The sequence below is a fragment of the Myotis davidii genome, unplaced genomic scaffold, assembly GCF_000327345.1.
Source record: "Myotis davidii unplaced genomic scaffold, ASM32734v1 scaffold961, whole genome shotgun sequence".
Taxonomy (NCBI): domain Eukaryota; kingdom Metazoa; phylum Chordata; class Mammalia; order Chiroptera; family Vespertilionidae; genus Myotis; species Myotis davidii.
The window spans coordinates 315,097-320,801 of NW_006291013.1; the positions used below are offsets into that span (position 1 = coordinate 315,097).

A 5,705-nucleotide genomic window follows, 5' to 3' on the forward strand; every position below is an offset into this window, starting at 1 on the left:
GAGGAGTTGGGAAACTATCCTAACTAAGGTTGGGGGGCGAGGGGGAGGGAGAGGGAAGGGGGGCGGGCAGCGGGAGGTAGGGAAGGGATTGCAAACACTTAAGACAGGGAAGTGCTTAAATAGCAGGCTGAAAATGGAGCCCAGAGGTGCCCTTTTGCTCACTTGGCCTTGCTATAGAGAACAGATTTGCGGGGAGCCAGGCTGAGGCAGAGAGCACACCAGGAGGCAGTGGGTGATACCCATAGGACCTAGCATGGCTAGTGGCTATGAGAGGCTTAGGACAGTGTTTTTCTACTCATGATAAAGGACCTGCTTTTCTCCCATCCATTATGGACTGGGAGTTTTTGTTTTCAGTTTTTTAAAATATATTTTTATGGATTTCAAGAGAGGAAGGGAGAGGAAGAGAGAGCGATAGAATCATTGATTAGCTGCCTCCTGCACGCCCCCTACTGGGGATTAAGCCCACAACCCAGGCATGACCCTCAACCATTGAGCCATGCTGGACAGACTGGACCAATATTGTTTTGTAAAATAAAATAAAAATAGATTACAGATAAATAGAATTTAAGAACAAAATAAAAGCCTACATTTTTATTAATAGGTTCTAAAATATTATATTACTCATGTTGCCATAAAATTTCCTCAACATTTACCTCGGTTCGGTTTCTGTACTTTTCACAGTCCAGCAATGAACCATATACCCTTGAGAAGTACTGACTTTAGGAAGGATGAACTAGATGACTGACTAGTGGGGCAGCGGGGAGTAGAAAGGAGAAAGGGTAAGTCAATGATGATATACAGATTTGACCTGGATAACTAATTGGCTACTGTGCTGTTCTCAGAGCAAAGGAACCAGGAGGAGGAGCAGCAGGTCTGAAAGGGCAGATGTGAGTTGGAAGAGGGGAGGGTTGGATGTACTGTGCATGGCTGAACCAGTGGGTGGGAATGACCAGAGGCGGTTAAAATGAAGGTGTGGGGCTAGCAGGCAACCTGAACTGAACAGCCTTGGGAATCATGAGCAAGTAGATAATAACCAAAGCCCAGAAGAAGACAGGCTTGCTCTGCATGGGTGTGTGGAGGGGAAGGAATCAGGAACCTTGGCCAGGATTCTGTGGGCACCAGTGACCAAGTGACATCAGTCACAGGAGGCTGAGGAGCCACAGGACTCGAGGGGATAGAGTGCTTTATGGGGAGGGTGAAAAGTGGTGCTGAGGAGCTCAAAAACCTTGGCCTGCTCTGGTCCCTGTAGCTCACCACCTAGAACCATTTCTCTAAATAAATTTGTCTCTGAACAGCCTTGTTCAAAATACGGGCCTGGGAAGCAATGTGTTAAAAATTGCTTAACAGTTTTCTCTGCTTTCCGAATTTTCTAATTTTTTTCTATTACTCTAAATACTTTAAGAAATAAAACAATGTTAATTATTAAGAAAAAAGAATGGACTATCACCTAAGCATCTGTTAACTAGCTATCTCCTAAGGAAGTGGACAGGGTGGGTCACAGAATAGTTTTGGTGTTGGTGGTATGGGCCCCTGGAAATCTGCTGTCTGTGAGGAGTTTGAGGGTAAGATCGCTGCGTAGTCACCATGTACAGGCTCTTTTTTCCTTTAAAAAGTTGTCATCCCCTCTACCCACCTAGGAAAAAAAAAACAAAAACCTTCTGTCCCACCCAATCGGTGTGGCTCAATTGGTTGATCATCAACCCATGCACCAAGAGGTCATTGGATCCATTCCCGATCAGGGCACATGCTTGGCTTGCAGTCTCAATCCCCACTAGGGGATGTGCAGGAGGTAGCCAATCAATGTTTCTCTCTCATTGATGTTTCTATCTCTCCCTCTCCTGTCCTCTCTCTCTAAAATCAATAAAACATTTTTTTTAAAGTTATGTTCCAGCTAACCCTTGACTTTCCACCCACTCTACCACCCTAGTCCTTCTCTCTTTACTTCATTGGCCTTTCACCCAAAATTTACTTTTCTTAACCCATTCTTTCAGAATTATTGTCCTTATACTACATTCAACATGGCAGTATTCCTCTTAAAAGCATTCAGTGTGTTTTCTTTCTTCTCATATTAGAATGTTTATAAAACAAGGTCAACCTTTGAAGTTACCCTTTTTTTTCCCAAATCTTCTCTGGAAAAGAATGTGTTCTTCAGCTTAGACTTAGAACTTTATTTTTTTTTAATCTTTATTATTGAAAGTATTACATATGACTCCTTCTAACTTACCCGTATCCCCCACTCCAGGCTTTCACCACCCTATTGTCTGAGTCCATGGGTTATGCATATATGTATATATGCATAACAAGTTCTTTAGTTGATCTCTTCCCAACTATACATGCTCCTCCCTTTCCCTCTGCAATTCTACAGTCTGTTCCATGCTTCTATGTCTCTGGATCTATTTTGCTCATCAGTTTATTTTGATCATTAGATTCCACATATGAGTGAGATCATGTGATACTTATCTTTCTCTGACCAGCTTATTTTGCTTAGCATAATTCTCTTCAGACCCATCTGTGCTGGTGCAAATGTAAGAGTTCTTTCTTTTTTAGAGCTGTGTAGTATTCCATTGTGTAAATGTACTACACCTTTTTTATCCACTCATCTGCTGATGGGCCCTTGGGCTGTTTCTAAATCTTAGCTATGCTGAATTGTGCTGCTATGAACATAGGGTTGTATACTAGTATGTCCTTTCTGATTGTCATTTCTGATTTCTTGGGATACAGTCCTAGAAGTGGGATTGCTGGGTCAAATGAGAGTTCCATTTTTAATTTTTTGAGATTGGCAAATATGTTCTCCCATGCAGTAGGCTGTCTTTTCATTTTTTGATGGTTTCTTTTGCTGTGCAGAAGCTCTTTATTTTGATGTAGTCCCACTTTCATATTTTCTCCTTAGTTTCCTTTGCCCTAGAGATGTATTGATAAACATATCACTATGAGAGATGTCTGAGATTTTGGTGCCTATGGTTTCTTGTAGGATTTTTATTGTTAAACAACTTACATCTAAGTATTTTATACATTTTGAGGTTTTGTGTGTGTGTTGTAAGTTGGTGGTCTAGTTTCATTTTTTTGCACGTATCAGTCCAATTTTCCCAACACCATTTATTGAAGTCTTTCTTTATTCCATTGAATGCTCTTGCCTCCTTTGTCAAATATTAATTGAGTATAATGGCTTGGGTCAATTTCTGGTTTCTCTATTCTGTTCCATTGAACTAGATGCCTGTTCTTGTGCCAGTACTGGGCTTTTAAAAATATATATATATTTATTGATTTCATAGAGGAAGAGAGAGGGAGACAGAGATTCAATGATGAGAGAGATGATTGACTGCCTCCTGCAAGCGCCACACTGGGGATTGAGCTCACAACCCAGGTGTGTGCCCTGACCGGGAATCAAATCGTGACCTGGTTCAACCACTGAGCAACGCTGGCCAGGCAGTACTAGGCTGTTTTGAGTACATTGCTTTGTAGTATAACTTGATATCTCATATTGTTATTCCTACAACTTTGTTCTTCTTTCTCAAGATTGCTGTGGCTATTTGGGGTCTTTTTTGGTTTCATATAAATTTTTGGAGTGTTTGTTCTAAATCTGTGAAATATGCTGTTGGTATTTTAATAGGGATTGCATTGAATCTATGGATTGTTTTGGGTAGTGTATACATTTTAATGAAGTTGATTCTTTTTTAAAAAAATATATTTTATTGATTTTTTTACAGAGAGGAAGGGAGAGAGATAGAGAGCCAGAAACATCGATGAGAGAGAAACATTGATCAGCTGCCTCCTGCACATTCCCCACTGGGTATGTGCCCCGCAACCAAGGTACATGCCCCTGACCGAAATCGAACCTGGGACCCCTGAGTCCGCAGGCTGACGCTCCATCCACTGAGCCAAACCGGCTAGGGCAATGTTGATTCTAACACACTATTTCCTTCCACTTGTTTATATCTTCCTCTATCTCTTTTTTCAACATCCTGTAGTTTTCCAAGTACAGGTCTTTTACTTCCTTGGATAGGTTTATTCCTAAGTATCTTTTTTGTTGTTGTTGCAATGATAAAAAGGATTATTTTTTATTTTCTCTGAGAGTTCATTATTGGTGTATAAAAATGCCATAGATTTCTGGGTGTTAATTTTGTATCCTGCTACATTGCCAAATTCATTTATCAAATCAAGTAGTTTTTTGGTGGAGTCTTTAGGATTTTCTATGTACAATTTTTCTATGTATCATGTCACCTGTGAATAATAAGAATTTTGCTTTCTCCTTTCCAATCTTGATGCCTTGTATTTTTTCTTCTTGTCTGATCACTATGGCTAGGACTCCCAGTACTATGTTGAACAAGAGTAGTGGTAGTGGGCATCTCTGTCTTGTTCCTGCTCTTAGGGGAAATGGTTTTAGTTTTTGCCCATTTAGTATGATGTTGGCTGTAGGTTTGTTATGTTTGGCTTTTATTATGTTGAGGTATAATCTCTCGATTCCCTCTTTGCTGAGAGTTTTTATAAAAAATGGGTGTTGGGCCCTAACCAGTTTGGCTCAGTGGATAGAGCGTCGGCCTGCAGACTCAAGGGTCCCAGGTTCGATTCCGGTCAAGGACATGTACCTTGGTTGCAGGCACATACCCAGTAGGGACTGTTAAGGAGGCAGCTGATCTGTTTCTCTCTCATCGATGTTTCTAACTCTCTATCCCTCTCCCTTCCCCTCTGTAAAAAATTCAATAAAAAATGTATTTATACAAAAGGGTGTTGGATTTTGTGGAATTATTTTTCTGCATCAATTGATACGATCATGTGATTTTTGTCTCTCAATTTGTTTATGTGATGTATCACATTTATTGATTTGCAAAAATTGTACCAGCCTTGCATCCCTGGAATAAATCCCACCTGGTCATGGTATATGATCTTTTTAATTTATTGCTTGATCTAATTTGCTAATATTTTGTTGAGGATTTTAGCATCTATGTTCATCAAGGATATTGGCCTGTAATTCTCTTTCTTTGTAGCATCATTATCTGGTTTGGGGATTAGGATAATGCTGGCCTCATAAAAAGAGCTTGGAAGTGTTCCATCCTCTTGAATTTTTTGGAATAGTTTGAGGAGGTCAAGTGTTAATTTTTCTTTGAATGCTTTGTAAAACTCCCCTATGAAGCCTTCTGGACCAGGGCTTTTGTTTGCTGGAAGGTTTTTTAAAATTACTGTTTCAATTTCATCAGTAGTTATTGGCCTATTCAGGTTTTTGAGTCTTCCTGATTGAGTTTGGGAAGATTGTATATTTCTAGGAATATGTCCATTTCATCCAGGTTGTCCAGTTTGTTGGAATAAAGTCATTGCTAATATTTTTTTTTACAATCCTTTGTATTTCTATGGGGTCAGTTGTTACTTCACCTCTTTCTTTTCTGATTTTATTGATTTGGGTCCTCTCTATTTCTTGATGAGTCTGCCCACTATTACCACTCTTGTTCAACATAGTACTGGGAGTCCTAGCCATAGAGATCAGACAAGAAGAAAAAATAAAAGACTTCCAAATTGAAAAGAAGAAAGTAAAACTCTCATTATTTGCAGATGACATGATATTGTACATAAAAAAAACCTGAAGACTCCACCAAAAAACTACTTGATTTAATAAATGAATTTGGCAATGTAGCAGGATGCAAAATTAACACCCAGAAATCTATGGCATTTTTATACACCAATAATGAACTCTCAGAGAAAATAAAAAACAA

At 39.5% G+C, this 5,705-nt stretch overlaps 1 protein-coding gene across 1 annotated transcript in view; it reads left to right on the forward strand.

The window, feature by feature from the left end:
* SLC25A18 (solute carrier family 25 (glutamate carrier), member 18) overlaps positions 1–5,705 on the forward strand; it is a 37,055-nt gene that overhangs the window by 1,247 nt on the left and 30,103 nt on the right. The gene's annotated exons all lie outside the window — the stretch shown is intronic.